This window comes from Rhinatrema bivittatum, chromosome 14, assembly GCF_901001135.1.
Source record: "Rhinatrema bivittatum chromosome 14, aRhiBiv1.1, whole genome shotgun sequence".
NCBI lineage: Eukaryota > Metazoa > Chordata > Amphibia > Gymnophiona > Rhinatrematidae > Rhinatrema > Rhinatrema bivittatum.
Window position 1 is genome coordinate 23,694,921 of NC_042628.1, and position 17,102 is coordinate 23,712,022.

The 17,102-nt window shown below is 42.4% G+C and overlaps 1 long non-coding RNA gene across 3 annotated transcripts in view; it reads left to right on the forward strand.

Moving 5' to 3' along the window:
- The window catches only part of LOC115075974, a 115,687-nt gene that overhangs the window by 45,821 nt on the left and 52,764 nt on the right, over positions 1-17,102 (forward strand). For 2 of the 3 annotated variants that reach the window (XR_003852658.1, XR_003852659.1), the window contains exon 3: positions 15,351-15,570. The exons of the other annotated variant lie outside the window; for it this stretch is intronic. This is a non-coding gene — a long non-coding RNA (uncharacterized LOC115075974). The remainder of the gene's footprint in view (positions 1-15,350; positions 15,571-17,102) is intronic. 3 annotated transcript variants of the gene reach the window in all.

Consider the following 17,102-nt stretch of genomic DNA (forward strand, 5'->3'; position numbering starts at 1 on the left):
AAAAGGGGCATGTCAGGGGCGTTCCGGGAATGACACGGCGTTTCGGGGGCGTGACGTGGCATTTCGGGGGCGTGGTCGAGGCCTCCAGACCAGCCCCCGGGTCGGGTGATGGCACGCCAGCAGCCGCTGGCACGCGCAGATTTACATCTGCTTTCAGCAGGCGTAAATCTGCCAACAAAGGTAAGGGGGGGTTTAGATAGGGCCGGGGTGGTGGGTTAGGTAGAGGAAGGGAGGGGAAGGTGGGGGTAGGGCGAAGGAAAGTTCCCTCCGAGGCCGCTCCAAAATCGGAGCGGCCTCGGAGGGAACAGGCAGCGTGCGCTGGGCTCGGCGCTCGCAGGTTGCACAAATGTGCACCCCCTTGCGCGCGCCAACCCCGGATTTTATAAGATATGCACGGCTACGCGTGTATCTTGTAAAATCCAGCGTACTTTTGTTCGCGCCTGGTGCGCGAACAAAAGTACGCGATCGCATATTTTTTAAAGATCTACCCCTAACTGAACTTAATAGCAGGTAATGGACTTCTCCTCCAAGAACTTATCCAATCCTTTTTTAAACACAGCTACACTAACTGCACTAACCACATCCTCTGGCAACAAATTCCAGAGTTTAATTGTGCATTGAGTAAAAAAGAACTTTCTCCGATTTAGTTTTAAATGTGCCCCATGCTAACTTCATGGAGTGCCCCCTAGTCTTTCTACTATCCGAAAGAGTAAATAACCGATTCACATCTACCCATTCTAGACCTCTCATGATTTTAAACATCTCTATCATATCCCCCCTCAGTCTTCTCTTCTCCAAGCTGAAAAGTCCTAACCTCTTTAGTCTTTCCTCATAGGGGAGCTGTTCCATTCCCCTCATCATTTTGGTAGCCCTTCTCTGTACCTTCTCCATCACAATTATATCTTTTTTTGAGATGCAGCGACCAGAATTGTACACAGTATTCAAGGTGCGGTCTCACCATGGAGCGATATAGAGGCATTATGACATTTTCCATTTTATTCACCATTCCCTTTCTAATAATTCCCAACATTCTGTTTGCTTTTTTGACTGCCGCAGCACACTGAACCGACGGTTTCAATGTGTTATCCACTATGACACCTAGATCTCTTTCTTGGGTTGTAGCACCTAATATGGAACCCAACATTGTGTAATTATAGCATGGGTTATTTTTCCCTATATGCATCACCTTGCACTTATCCACATTAAATTTCATCTGCCATTTGGATGCCCAATTTTCCAGTCTCACAAGGTCTTCCTGCAATTAATCACAATCTGCTTGTGATTTAACTACTCTGAACAATTTTGTGTCATCTGCAAATTTGATTATCTCACTTGTCATATTTCTTTCCAGATCATTTATAAATATGTTGAAAAGTAAGGGTCCCAATACAGATCCCTGAGGCACTTCACTGTCCACTCCCTTCCACTGAGAAAATTGTCCATTTAATCCTACTCTCTGTTTCCTGTCTTTTAGCCAGTTTGCAATCCAAGAAAGGACATCGCCACCTATCCCATGACTTTTTACTTTTCCTAGAAGCCTCTCATGAGGAACTTTTGTCAAATGCCTTCTGAAAATCCAAGTATACTATATCTACCGGTTCACCTTTATCCACATGTTCATTAACTCCTTCAAAAAAGTGAAGCAGATTTGTGAGGCAAGACTTGCCCTGGGTAAAGCCATGCTGACTTTGTTCCATTAAACCATGTCTTTCTATATGTTCTGTGATTTTGATGTTTAGAACACTTTCCAATATTTTTCCTGGCACTGAAGTCAGGCTAACCAGTCTGTAGTTTCCCAGATCACCCCTGGAGCCCTTTTTAAATATTGGAGTTACATTTGCTATCCTCCAATCTTCAGGTACAATGGATGATTTTAATGATAGGTCACTAATTTTTACTAATAGGTCTGAAATTTTATTTTTTAGTTCCTTCAGAACTCTGGGGTGTATACCATCCGGTCCAGGTGATTTACTACTCTTCAGTTTGTCAATCAGGCCTAACACAGCTTCTAGGTTCACCGTGATTTGATTCAGTCCATCTGAATCATTACCCATGAAAACCTTCTCCATTACGGGTACCTCCCCAACATCATCTTCAGTAAACACTGACTTTGCCGGTTTGGGAAACTAAGTAAGGGGGTGACTTGTATGGCTCAGCAGATGCCACCATAAGCTTGCTGGGAAGACCGGATGGACCATTTTGGTCCTCTTCTGTCATTTTCTATGTTTCTTTTTTATAAACCGAAAAAGTAAGTACTTAATTTCACTTTACTCTGTGTGGCTTAAAAAAAAATCCATGATATAATAGAACCATACTGTAGAACCTGAAAAGCCACACAGCGTAGCCAAGTTCTGAACAGGCTACGAATACTATTTATTTATTTATTGTTTTTTATATACCGATAACCGTTTGCACATCGTATCAGTGTACATTTAACTCAAAACATGGTAGGCAGAGCCTTTACATAGAACAGTAACTATAACAATTAAAGTTGCAATTTAATTTAATTACAGATTTCTGTTCTGCCTCCCAAAGTCATAGGACCCTATCAAAGCAGATTACAACACCCCAATAATTAATTACAATAAAATCACATAACATAAAATATATACATAAGCTACCATCATCACAGTTTAAAAATATGTAACAAACACTCCTGCAAGCACAACTTAATCACAATACATATTACTGAAGAGAATCTTTATACCTCCAGGTCATTCCATACAAATGTGTGTTTGCTTTCCCTATTATACTGCAGCGAGTTATACTCATCAGCTAACGAGGAGCATTGGGTTGGGAAATGAGAGAAAATTGTAGCCAAAATGAAATACTGTAGGGTCAAAGATCACGATGGTAGCATTCCTAAACCAAATATGCTAAGCCAGTATCTTGAGATAAGTGTCTGCGGCAGTACCATTGATCCATTATGGAGAGGCGAGAGGAAGTTGTAGCCTACCAGGGCCACCAACAGAAAATTAAGCACAAAGGAAATTTTAAATAATCTGCTAAAATCCTGCTGCCGTTGAGATGCAATATGAAACTTTTGGCCCTTGGGGCTTTTTTCTTTCTTTGCTTTTGAGCAACAAGCACAAGGAAAAAAAAAAAAAAAAACATCTGCAAATGTTTGGCATTGGTGATAGTTTGTTTCAAATAGACACCACACCTCGCACAGCCCTCACCAGCCTCTTTGATTTCATTTTGTCACCCCACCCCCCTTCGTTTGCATCCTCCCATCAAAAATCAGACTTGTCATTCAGATGGCGTCACGCAGTGCCAATAATTGTCCGCGTCTGCTCGCGTTCTCTTTTTCTAGACATAGAATGCTATGTATCAGACTTGTCATTCAGATGGCGTCACGCAGTGCCAATAATTGTCCGCGTCTGCTCGCGCTCTCTTTTTCTAGACATAGAATGCTATGTATCAGACTTGTCATTCAGATGGCGTCACGCAGTGCCAATAATTGTCCGCGTCTGCTCGCGCTCTCTTTTTCTAGACATAGAATGCTATGTATCAGACTTGTCATTCAGATGGCGTCACGCAGTGCCAATAATTGTCCGCGTCTGCTCGCGCTCTCTTTTTCTAGACATAGAATGCTATGTATCAGACTTGTCATTCAGATGGCGTCACGCAGTGCCAATAATTGTCCGCGTCTGCTCGCGCTCTCTTTTTCTAGACATAGAATGCTATGTATCAGACTTGTCATTCAGATGGCGTCACGCAGTGCCAATAATTGTCCGCGTCTGCTCGCGTTCTCTTTTTCTAGACATAGAATGCTATGTCTAGAAACCTCTTGGGGGACAAACCACAACCCCAGGAAGCCTGGGCGATGCTTCGAGTGTTGTTCACCAAAATCCTATGAATCGGAGCACAGATGAATCATTAATCAAACGCTCATGTTTATTCTGGAAATTTTAATACAAAAAAAAAATAATTCAGAATACTTGCATTTCATTATGATTATTATTATTATTTTACCATAAAAGTGTATTTTGTTGGTATGCGATCCTCAGATACATAGTGTTAGAAATTAGTTTTTGATAGTCGGCTTTTGTTCTATGATTGAACTCCAAAATTCAGTGAAATTCCTAGGATTTCTCATGTAATGCAAAATCAACACTATCCTGTCTCCATAGGTGTTTTGCTGTTTATTCACTATTGTCCTGCTTCCACAGCTGCCTGTTTTTGTTGCTAATGCTATTGTTCATGATTTTATTCTGCATAGTTTGTTGTTTACTGTCATACTACCAAATGGTGGTCAGTTTGCATGCTCACGGCTTCGGTTGTATTCCATACAGTTGGCTCTAATGGGTTAATCATTGACTTGGAGCAGGCGATCCTAAGTGTTTTTTCTCCATGTTTTTTGGGCAGCTCTGGCCTGTGTGATAGGTCAGCTATTCTGTCCCAGCCCTGCAAAATAATCCTCATTTTACCTGTGTTTATTTCTGTGGCCCAGACTGCGCTGGTTGTGGTCTCCAGTTTATAAGCTGTAAGAGTTTGTTTTATTTGTTGTGCTTGTTAATAAAGTTTGGATTTGAAGAAACAACCTCCTCTGTCTGTGAGTATAAATTGCATCAAGCTATCTGTTTAAGCAGCTGAGACAGAATAGATACCCCCTTCTTTGGCAATTTCACCCCACTTCTTCTCCCAGTTGAGGATGACTGCTCTGTGAGACTGAAGATGGCTGATGGGGTTGATCTGAGATTGATAGACTCCTTTCTAAATTGGACATATGCTTCCAAGCTGGATGCAGATCTGGTGCTAGCTTTTTTGCTGCCCCATGCAAACAATTACTGAACTTCCCTCATCCTGGTTTTTTGGGGTTTTTTTGCTTAATTTTTATTGGTTTTCAAATCCGGGTCAGTGCACTGGTATTAGGCGGCCTAGGCAAACCTTTTAGTCATGTGCCTCCCCCACCCCTGGCCCTCCCCATATATAATAAAATATTAAGCAGTCATAATAGATTTTACATGAAAAAGGATATTCAAATTAGCTTCAGAGGTAGAAATATCACAACAACATGTATATTATATTTATTTGCATTGCTGTGGTGCCAACCTGAAACTCTGCAAAAAGACACTTGGAACTCATATGGTTTTGGCCTCTGTTGGAAACAGGATGCTGGGCTTGATGGACCCTTGGTCTGACCCAGCATGGCAATTTCTTATGTTCTTAGGCCTATTATAACATGTGGGGTGTGAGCTTGGCCCTCTGAAAGCCATGAATAAACTGAATTACAATTGCAATATAGTAAACCTCCCATACCAAAACAGCACTAACTGCCAGCACTCAAATAGTAACAACTCTACCTATGAAAAGGTAACACTGCAAATATTGTACTAGGCCCTAAAATACCAATGCACTTCCTATTAGGAAAACAGACAAGTTGGACTGCCATCAATCCCCTACACAGAAAGTATACGGTAGCAGAATCTCTCACCTCTGTCACATATGCTAAACATAGACGGACCCTCATCAAAAACAGAATAAAGTGACTATAAAGTAAAGATGAGAGGCACAACTGCATATTGATTTCACGATATCTTTGTGTCCTTTGACACATTGGCCATAGTCTGTCACTAGCACAACTGAAGGCTACTGGTGTCAAAGGAACACATACAACTGGTTCTCCTCTTTCCTGTCTAATGGAAGTCAGCAGGTCTATTGGGGGTCATAGCCTCTCTCAGCCTTGCATGTTGACCTCTAGAGTACTGCGAGGCTCGATTCTTTCCCCATAGCTCCCTTGTCTACATTAATGGAGGCATGAGGTCTGTTATACATTATGTATGCTGACAATATTCAAATTGACTGAGTCCTGGAGGAGAATCAAACTGAATTACTCATTTAAACAGATGCCTACAGATTAAGATTTGGTTAACTGGTCATAAATTGAAACCAAACCATGAGAAAATAGAATTACTATGGTTAAAGCGTCCACACCTACATCTAGACTCATCTTAAATACAAATTGGAACTTATAAGGGATAGCATATCTCAGAAATGAAGATATTAGGAAACTAGTTTAACATGTTAGCTTTGTAGTAAAAACGAGTTGTTTTCAAGTTTGGAACATTCTCTCCCTACGTCCATTTCTGAGCACGGAAGACTTAGGTATCTAAGTGCAAGTTGTAGCGACATCATGAACTGATTCCTGTAAACTTTTATTAATAGGATTGCCAAAATATCAGCTGCATAGACTCCAGCTGACTGACAACACTGCAGCTCTTTTAGTCACAAGGATGAAAAGCTTTGAGCATATTCAGCCTGTACGTACGACTCTCCCTTGCTTACCGGTCCCTGTTCAGAATTGAGTTCTTCAATCCTTGCTTAACTCAGCTCCGTCACAACTCAAGTACCATCAGCTTTTACCAGCCAGATCGAGCACTATGGTCCTCTCATTACGCCCTGCTTAGGATCCCAACTGTTAAGCTAATTAGAAACTAAACATGCTCTAGTCCATTGCTATGGAACAATCTTCGACTGGAAGAATGAAAAATGATTACATGACTTCTAGAAAGGCATATAAAACATGGCTTTTTACCAAGCCATTTCATTGATGTAAACTGAATAAAGTCTTATGTTTTGATCTTGAACTATATTTGTGTACTTTTGTTCATGGTTTTGTAGCCTCATCGGGAAGAAGCGGTTTATAAAATTATAAATAAACTGCCTATTATATTTAAAAGAAATCAGTCAAGGCTCATTGATTTGCTCTGCATTTTCAGAAGGTCTGTACGACTTGCCATTGCCGTATCTGGATTACTGCGTATAGTGTTTCCAAGAGCATGCAAATCAGCTGTTTCTGTAGTGCTTTTGGAAGCTCATATCACAATAGGTCCTACCAAAATAAATATGTTTTTAAAAACCTATGTTTCTTGAGACAGAGAGCTTTACCTAGGAAGCTATTAAGGAAAAAAAAATGTTTTTGAGGACTCCATGGATCAATTCATTTAAAAGCAGAAAAAAACCCTCCAACCCCACATCTTTAGCTTTTCATAAATAGTTATCTGTTTATACCACTCAGACACCCTGCTGAGAATGAAATGCTCAGCTTTCCCTGTTGGGGTCCATCATGCACTGACTGAAAAAATGCATTCATGAACCCCCAGGGGGGTCATTGCTTGGGATTATGAACCAGCGAAAACTTCCTTACTAGGTGAGTATAAAAAAAAAAAATCAAAGCATGCCAGACGGATCACTGAAAAACAAAGAAAAGTGCGACAAACTGCCTTGTCTAATAATTGGATGAAGTTAATTTGATGAACTTCAATACACTGTGGGGGAAATAGCTTCGCAATAATTGTGAGAATTTGCACTGGCGAAAGCCTTTATCCCTGAGTCACTGCTCTTTTTTGTTCTCCCAGAAAGAGGCTCACATGATCAGGGTGGTTGCAGGGCAATTTCATGGGCAGGAAAAGACTTTGATTCCCCATGGATATTATTTTCTTTCCAACTGCCCCGAGTAAATTCACTGGTGAACGTGCTGGCAGCATTCCACTGTCAGGGAGAAGTTTGCAGAGGGGAAAAAATTGTAAAGGGCTGTAGAGGTCCTGAGGTGGGCAAAAGGACTGCAATCATGTTTCTAATCCCAAGAGTGCCCTGTTAGAAGAAGGTTTCTTAGAATGGAAATAGAAATCACACCAAAGCAGTCTGGAGAAATCAGGATAAGAAAAAACAAAGTCAGTCCTCTGTCCTCCATGTGATTAGATCCAATAAACCCTCACACCATGCGGTGGGTACCCCGATTATGGCCAGGACTTAAAAATCACAATCTTCTTGCCCCACCTCTGGTATCAAAGAGTAGGAAATAAACCGTGCACTCGCATGCCCAGAGTGCAAGCATAAATGCAGGACTTGATGGAGAATTAATTTCAAAGGCTAAGAGGCGTCGCAGGGTCACGCCGCCATAGAGAGACTGTTACAAGCCCGACCCCCAAAGTCTTGTACCGACGTGCCCCTTGAGAGGGTGTGCTCTGTCCAACATTGGGCTGGACCTACCAGCAGAGTTACTTGAGATGCTAGCCCTGGTTTCTAGGAGCGTGATTTTGAAAGCTATTTTTACCCCTGTGAATAGCAATTTACCTAGATAAGTTGGCCTAGCTGAAAAATAACCTTTCCTCGCCCCCACTGAAAATTGGGCGGCGTTCCACAGTGCATTGTCTTCCCGCCGGTTAGGAGGATTCTCTCCGGTGGGCGTGCATAGGCGGGAATAGGAAATCACCTCCACATTTCAATCGCGCATGTAGGCGTGCCATTTTGCTCTCGCTCGGCCGTCTGTGCCAATAACAGGTGCAAAATAGGGGAGGCAGGAGGGAGGGGCTTTATGTGCACACACGGGAACCAGTAAGAATGGCTTCCCTTTGGAAACCAGCTGCGATGTTAAAAATGCCCACATCCGGCACAAGCAGTGCAGGCTATTCAGAATCCCCCCCAGAATATTGTGAGCTGATTTTCTGGATCCGTTACCTTTTCCGGGCAACACTTCACGTTTAACAAATCCTGCATCCTGTCACTCCTTGGAATCAAGGGAAGAAGAACTGCTAAGTCCATGTTCCCTTATAAACGAAAAGAAACTTGTGCTGTATAATGAGGTAACTCCCGTAATCCTTTTTTTTTTTTTTTTTATCCAGAAGTTTTCCTCTATACTTACAGCTCGATTGGAACTAGAGCTCAGATTTAGCACTAGGAGCGTTCATGCCAGACTATCCAGAGAATTTCCCCAATTTTATATTTCCACCCCTTCCCCCTCTCCTCCCATCCGACTGATTTTAGTCCACTTATCACAGCTATGCTCATTGGGTGCAGGCGCCAAGCACCAGGGCTTGGATCCTTCCAGAACCCTGGGATCACGGAATCTAAATACAGCCACTAGATGTCACCATTGAGTGAAGACCATGCTGACCTTCCACAAGCAGGGAGTTTGTGAGCGTTGCCTCTATAGCCTTCCCAGCCACAGCTGAGCCTGAAATAAAATCCAGGAGCATGGCCATTGGGTCACTGCGCAGGCCCCTCATAAAATCTTTCTAAAGATACTTTGTCGGCCTTCAGCAATCACAGCAGTTTCAGCTAGTTTACAGTCATGGATTGTACAGTCAGACTCTTCTGCTAAAGGTAAGTTGTTGTTGTTTTTTCCCATTACTGCAAACTTTTAATACACCAAGAGTTCCACCGTATGGCCTCCCTGCTACAATAGGGGCAATACTTGAAAAAGAAAATGTATATGAGCCAAATCCCATTCAACTCAGGAAAGGTCATTTTCAATAGTATGCATAACTCAGCACATACATAAGTTGGTGAACCTAAAGTTATACCTGTGTTTTATAAACTGTACAGCTGGAACTGTAGTTTATACACTACTGTTTCACCATCCCAAAATTACACACATATATTTCTGTACACGCACATTCCTTAAAACAAGGAGGTGGGTGTGTATACTTCCAAACATCAGTTTTACTGAGATCTCCACCAGCTGACCCAGATTTTCACCAGTCCACCCACATCTTCCACCAGTCGCTCCAGATCTCCCACCAAGAAAAGGTAGACAAAAAAGATGTCCAATTTAATATCTGCGACCTGATTAGCAGGTCTAAAAACATGAGTGCAGGTTTGGTGACATATACGGGTAGTCCATTTATAAAATAGGTAAATGGGTACATACTGCAAACCCTGCCTGGCACACCCTTGAAATGCCTCTTTGTAAGTGCATACCGTGGCAGTGACGGTATGCATTCTCCCACCTTTCTGAAAATTTGCCTACTTGCATGCATAAATGACCATTTTAAACTCAGAACCCCCACGCAAGTCTTTAAAAATTACCCCATACTGTCTTTGCATAGAAACAAAATGGAAATAAAAGAAAGCAAACATGTTGTAGGTGATTTCTTATAATTAGACTAATTTAATATGTTTGTAATTAGCCTTCAAGAGCTACGTTTTCTTCATCAGGTTAATGCAAAATGAACTATGGATGCTTTTGCCTGAATAAACAAGTAAATTACAGGTATAGAAGACAGAAACTCATTCTTTCATGATCAGCCTCTAATACAATTAAGTCCACAGGAACAATTATAACATCACTGGAAGAACAAAGGTAGAAGAAAAATGAAAAGTAATGACTGTGTTAGTCATAAAATTATTGACTTAAGGGTGTTATATGAAATTTCTGGTCATCTGAACATTTTGTGGTGGGGGTGACATGGTTTATACAAAGACTGGGTGTGTCTACCCTGAAACTACTCCTGCATGTTTCAGTATGCAGGTAAATTTATAATGTAGGAACACACATGCTTTCTCTACCCATCTTATAAAAATACACACAGATATTTTATGCACGTAACAACTCAGAATTAAATGCAGAGGCAGGTATTTTATAAAGTATTGCATATTCCACTATGAAAAATATCTATTTGCTCATGGACTTGGAATCACCAGTTAGACAATACTTCCACCAGTCCACCTAGACCTTCACCAATTCATCTGGACCCTCCAAGTCCTTCCCCCTGAAACAGGGCCATGGTTTCCATTAGCAAACTAGGCGCTCTCCTAGAGTGCCAAGATTTCGGAGTGTTTAGCCCTTCCTTTCTCTGTCCTCCCTGCTAGGGGTGAGGAATCAGACGGCTGATGCGGGCTAAACCTTCCAGGGAGGGTACGTGCTTGTTCCTAGATCTTACTATAATTAGAATTTTCCCTTACTTACCAGTACATGACAGACAGGAAGATATACAAAGAGCCAATTTGTACAATTTTGGAAAAATGTATTCTGTAGCCAGCAGATATCTTAGTACATACAAAATCAATCTCCCTTAGGGCCGGATTTTAAAAGGGGTACGCACGTAACCCTTTTAAAAAAAAAACCCCTGTGCGGGCCGAGCCTATTTTGCATAGGCTCGGCGGCGCGCGCAAGCCCCGGGACGCGTGTAAGTCCCGGGGCTTGCAAAAAAGGGGCGGTCGTGGGCGTGGCCAGGGGGGCGCGGTTTTGGATTGGGAGCATGTTCGGGGGGGCGTGTGGGCAGTCCTGGGGGATGGCCGAGTGCCCCGACACAGCGGCCTGTGTCGGGGCCTGCCGCGCCGGCGCGCATAAGTTACTACTGCCTGGAGGCAATAGCAACTTTTCAGATAAAGGTGGGGGGGTTCTAGATAGGGCCGGGGGGGGGGGGTGGAGGGAACGGGCAGCGCATGCAGGGCTCGGCGTGCGCAAGTTGCACAAATGTGCACCCCCTTGCTCGCGCCGACCCCAGATTTTATAAGATAAATGGTCTCTTTTCACAGTGGAAAAAGATAAACAGTGTAGTGCCTCAGGGATCTGTACCTGGACCGGTGCTTTTTAATATATTTATAAATGATCTGGAAAGTGAGATGATCAAATTTTGTGAATGACACAAAATTTATGCAGAGTAATTAAATCCCAAGCAGATTGTGATAAATTGCAGGAGGTCCTTGTGTGACTGGAAGACTGTGCTTCCAAATGGCAGATGACATTTAATGTGGATAAGTGCACAGTGATGCATATAGGGAAAAATAACCCTTGCTGTAGTTACACGGTGTTAGGTTCTGTCTTAGGAGTTACCACCCAGGAAAGAGATCTAAGCGTCAAAGTAGATAATACATTGAAATTGTCTGCTCAATGTGCTGCGGCGGTCAAAAAAGCAAACAAAGTTAGGAATTATTAGGGAGGTAATGGCAAATAAAATGGTGGACGTCCTTATGCCTCTGTATCACTCTAGGGTGAGACCTCACCTTGAATACTGTGTGCACTTTTGGTCACTACATCTGAAAAAAGATATAGTTGCACTGGAGAAAGTGCAGAGAAGAGCGACCAAAATGACAAGGGGCATGGAACAGCTCACCTATGACAAAAGGCTAAAGAGTTTAGGGCTGTTCAGTTTGGAGAAGAGATGACGGAGGGGAGATATGATAGAAGTCTACAAAATCATGAAAGGACTTGAACAAGTTAATGTAAATTGGTTATTTACTCACTCAGATAATTTAGGGATCAGGGGCACTCCATGATGTTAGCAAGTAGCTCATTTAAAACAAATCTAAGAAAATTCTTTTTCACTCAGTACATAGTTAAGCTCTGGAATTCATTGCCAGAGGATGTTATGGCAGTTAGTGTAACTGGGTTTAAAAAAACAAGGTTTGGATAAGTTCCTGAAGGAACAATCCATAAACTGCTTTTAATTAATAAGCAATAGTAGCTTGATCTATTTAATGTTCTGGCACTTGCCAGATACTTGTGACTTGGATTGGCCACTGTTGGAAACAGGATGCTGGGCTTGATGGACCCTTGGTCTGATCCAGTATGGCATGTTCTGAGGGAAAATTATTAGGCTGGAGAAGAATGCAAGCAAGGGAGCTGGTTAAGTTTAGTGGAGCTGAGGGAGATGCCTCACTCTCTCTAAGAGCCTCTCCCGCTTGCCTCTTAATTCTGTTTACGTATTTTTCTCTTTATTCAATTTCTCCTGCCTTTTTTCTTTTCTTCTGTCCCCCTGCCAGGATCTTCTCTCTCTCAGCTTTGTGTGGCCCATTAACATCTCTTTTCTAGAACTTGAGCTGGATGACGCACTCTGCCACTTCCATTGCTATTTATTCCTATAGGGCTGCTAGATACATGTAACTGAAAGACAAGAACGCCCTGCTCTGTGGAGCTGGCAATCTGGTCAAGAGTGATGATCAGGTTGGCTAGGAAGTCTGGTTTTCTATCCTGTTGATACAATCGTCATGCTCAGCTGCCATTGGGCACTTGGGCAGTGCTGATCATGGCTGTCTGGGTGAGTTAGTGCCATCTGTAGTAGCACTGTTCAATTGCAAGCGTATTCTCAGTGATAATTATTCAAGAGCATGTATGAATTTCTAATAGATCTCAAAGCTTTGAGGCTCTAAAGAAGATAATTACACTGAGCTTTCCTAGGGCCTCGCCTTTGGTTTGGCAGAATGAGCTGTGGCTGAAATTAATTATCTTTCATTTAGAGGCATGGACTATTATTAATTTATGCCTTTGTCCTGTTTACCCTTTACCTCCCTATTTATTATTTCACCTCACCACCTCTTGCTAGAAGCAGAATAAACAGTGTCCTTCTTACCCCAATGCAATGACAATGGATATCAGGCCAGCTGAGATTCAAACAGCCAAAGACTTTTAACTAGATAATATCTATCCTTTTTTTGCTATAGTTTTAAGTTTTCTTTCTTTTTATCTTGACACATCTTGGAGAATGTTTAACTGCATAATAGAGAGAGTTAATTTTCCAAGCCTCTGGGCAAAGTATCCTCAGGCTCTCTATAAAGCACACAGTCAAGAGACCATCATAAGACTTTGCAGCAGGCCTCATGCTATGGAAATGAATGGCTGACATGAAGATGAATATTCCTGCCCATCTGAAGTGATTTACCAGATATCATTAAATTCCTGCAGGGGTCTGGACCATAGATTCAACCTATTTTTTGGGACAGGGCATGGTTAGAAGGGTGCTGCTTGTTAGCTTCCCAAATTTCTGTTAGCATTTCATCATTTCTGTTCATTCTGGCCAGGTGGATGGTAGTACACCCCCACTGTTATTCTGTTCCCATTCTCACATGGAATTTCTAGCCATAAAGATTCTACAGTGCATTTTGTTTCCTGCAGAGCTTTTATCCTGTGACTCAATGATCTCTAACATATAGTGCCTCCTCTCCCTCAATTTGATCTGCACTATCATTGCAATATAATTTGAACCCTGGTATCAGTGTCCCATTGGTTATCCTCTTTCCACCGGGTCTCTGAGATGCCAGTTATATCTACCTCTTCATTCAGTGCTATACATTCCATCATTTGTATACAGACATTTCAAAGTATGTTTTTTGTTTTGTATTGACAACCTGATTATCAGATGACAGGGGTAATTTAGCATTTTGCTGCTTTGTCTGCTCTTTACTTCAAGGCACATGGTCTACTTTAGCATTTATTGCAACCTCTCTATCAGGATGCCCTAACATCCCTGTTTTGTTCGTATCCTTCAAAGATACATTGTTATGAATCACATGCTTCTGAGCAACTGTTGGCTTTATTCCATCATCTAGTTTAATAGCTGCTCTATCTCCTTTTTAAAGATTAGTTGCCAGCAGCCTGGTTCTACTCTGATTAAGATGGAGCCCATCCCATCGAATAGGCTCTCCCTTCTCCAGAATGTTGCCCTTTTCCCTGAACCATCGTCTGATCCACGCATTGGGACACTAGGGCTCTGCCTGCTGTTGGGTTCCTGCTTGTGAAATGGGGAACATTTCTGAGAATGCAACCTTGGAGGTTCTAGATTTCAGTTTCCTACCTAACAGCCCAAATTTAGCTTCACAAACCTCCCACCTGCACCTTATGATGTCATTGGTACCCACATGTATCATGACAGTCAGTTCTTCCCCAGCACTCTAAAATCTGGATGGCACGTGAAGACCACTACCTTTGCACCAGGCAGACAAGTTATCAAGTGATCCTTATACCCACAGCCACCCAGCTATCCATATTTCTAATGATCAAATTACCCATTATAATGGCCATCCTATCCCTTCCCTCCTGGGCACATGGCCCTAAAGACACATCCTCGGTTTGAGAGGATGAGGCATCACCTGGAGAGCAGGTCCTTGCTATGGGATTATTTCCTGCCACACCAAGATGATGGTCCCTGACAAAGTGAAATAAATAAATACAATCATTCAAATAAATAATACAATCAACACCCCAGACAACCACCTTCTCCAATAATCACAGAAATCTCCCCAACACAACCCACCCAACCCCATCAATGACACAATCAAAACAATCCAAACCTATCTTCCCCCTGATAAAATCCCAACCCACGTCACATCCCAAAGACCTAGCCCTTTAATCAAAACCATACAAATCCAATCCAGGATAGATCATAAAAAACAAGCTTAGCCCTTCTGATCACAGAGGGACCGGGGAGATTGTAGGTCCATGGATCCTTTGTGAACAAGGTCCTGCAAGCAGGTTTTCTAAGGGAACCTCACTGCAGTGTTGGAGGCTAGCAGGGGGGACATGGCTACAAAGCACCTGTGGACTTTACACGTGCTCTGTATCAGGTGCAAATTATACGCAGACCAGTATGTGCAGGGATTTAAGAGTGAAACACCTGTACACGCATTCTCATTCCTGCCCTGATCCCACCCGGGAGACAGGCAGACGTTAGTCAAACCTTTACCTGTATTGAAGGGGGAGATTTTCAAATGGTGCCAACTAGCCACTTTAATTTGTGTTGGCACAGTTGGAGTCATCTGAGAATGGCTCTCCTTCAATGGTCACTGACTGAGTGGCGTAAAACATCATGAAAAAAAATTTTTTTTGCCTCTTTCTGAAAATGCAGGGTAAAAGTTGGCATGTCTGTGGCCTGGAGGGCACGGCCCATGCCTGAAACTGATGGAGCAGAGAAAACTATAAATGCCATCAGCACCCGTGATTGAGGAGACAGATGACAGGTCCCTGTCTCTGTTTCAGTTTGTGGATGGTTTGGTGCAGGGAAGGCAATCATGACGGCTGGTGCACACTGAAAGCATATTGAGGAAGAGGAATTTATATTGTACACAGTAAGTAGCGGAGTATTTTTTCCTTTAAAATCAAAAATTGAAAATACACACTGAGCCTAATTAGTCATACTCTCTCCCCCCTCCCCACCAAGTTTTAATCCGCTTATCATCAAGAACGCAGAATTGAGCAGAACCAGCAATGGTGATGATATGGGACGGTGGGCAGGCCTTTCTCTGGATGGGCAGAAGAAGGCAACACGCAATTAATATTTCTCTGTCAGTTTCATCTGCTATGCAAGAATGTAATAAGAAGTTGCACAGAAATTTGCAGGCTATTGCTAGTCAGTCTTCCTGGTATTTAGGAGACTGCAAGTGCGCTGTGTTTTCCTGCGCTGTTTGATCTTGTGATCAGCAACTGTATCCAGGATGCAATACATAACCTCCTTTTTTTTATTTGAAGACCAGATTTGACATCTGCTGTAATGTGGGCATATTTAAATACTGATGAGATTTAAATTTTGTACCCGAGGGGTTTTTTGATGGCCCACTGTTTGCTTTGCACATTGGGAGTTGTTTAAAAAGTATGGGAGGTTTTCTTAAAAATAAATGTAAATTAGACGAGGAGTCCCGTCCCCCCCTTCTACCCTGGGAACAAAAACACAGCTATTGCTACAGCTGGAAGCTTTCATTATGACTATAGGAAACTTTAGCAATGTTTTAAAGTGATTTCTTTCCAACCATATCAAATAGACAGAGTAATGATGGGAGTCAAGCTACTATTCCCAACCAGAAGTAGAGAGTTACCTTGTAAATTCTAAATTATGGAAGCACGTGAGAGAAATTCTTCATACAATGCAACTATAAAAGTAAATGATATGAGAAGGCAGGGCCACACAGCACAGACCACTTAAAACAAAATCAACAGATTCCTGTGGGCAGCTCAGTGTAGTTTCTTGTGGGAGGTCCACAGACATTTACCACCATTTGGCCGTCTGCGTGGTGCAGTCTTCAAAAGTGCAAACCACTTGAAGAAAAACGTTAAGTCGCTTGCCCTGGAAAATTAGGTTTTGCTGGTCTCCACTTCCCAGTTGCCTCCAGCCCCCAAGCTGTGCATCTAGGAATTGCTCAGGGTTAACGTTGGCTCCTCAATTGCTTAGCAATAGGTTGGAGCATCCATGGAGGTGCTGAAAGCATACAAAGCTCTTCAGTTGTATGGCGGCAAATAACTGCCCTCCCCTCCCCCACCAGGCAACGTTTTAGCATGGTAGGCCAGGGAGTCATCAACCGCTGACGTGTTGCTTTAAGAGAAACATGCTTTTACACCTCAGACTAAAAGTCTACATTTATCCAGGTTATCGGTCGCATCATTTCCTTTTTAATTGCTTGCTATAGAAATGGGCTACTGACCACGTTCTTATCAAACGTAACTTTCCTTCTTTTGGAGAATCCTTCATTTCGCTCTGGTTTTGCCCATTTATTTTATGGTGCTCCTCCTGTTTTTATTTTGCCTTCTGATCTTAACGCCCTTGATTTTTAGCAGGCCCCTAGAGTACTTGGATGGGAAAAAAAAAAAAACAACAAAAAACCAGTGA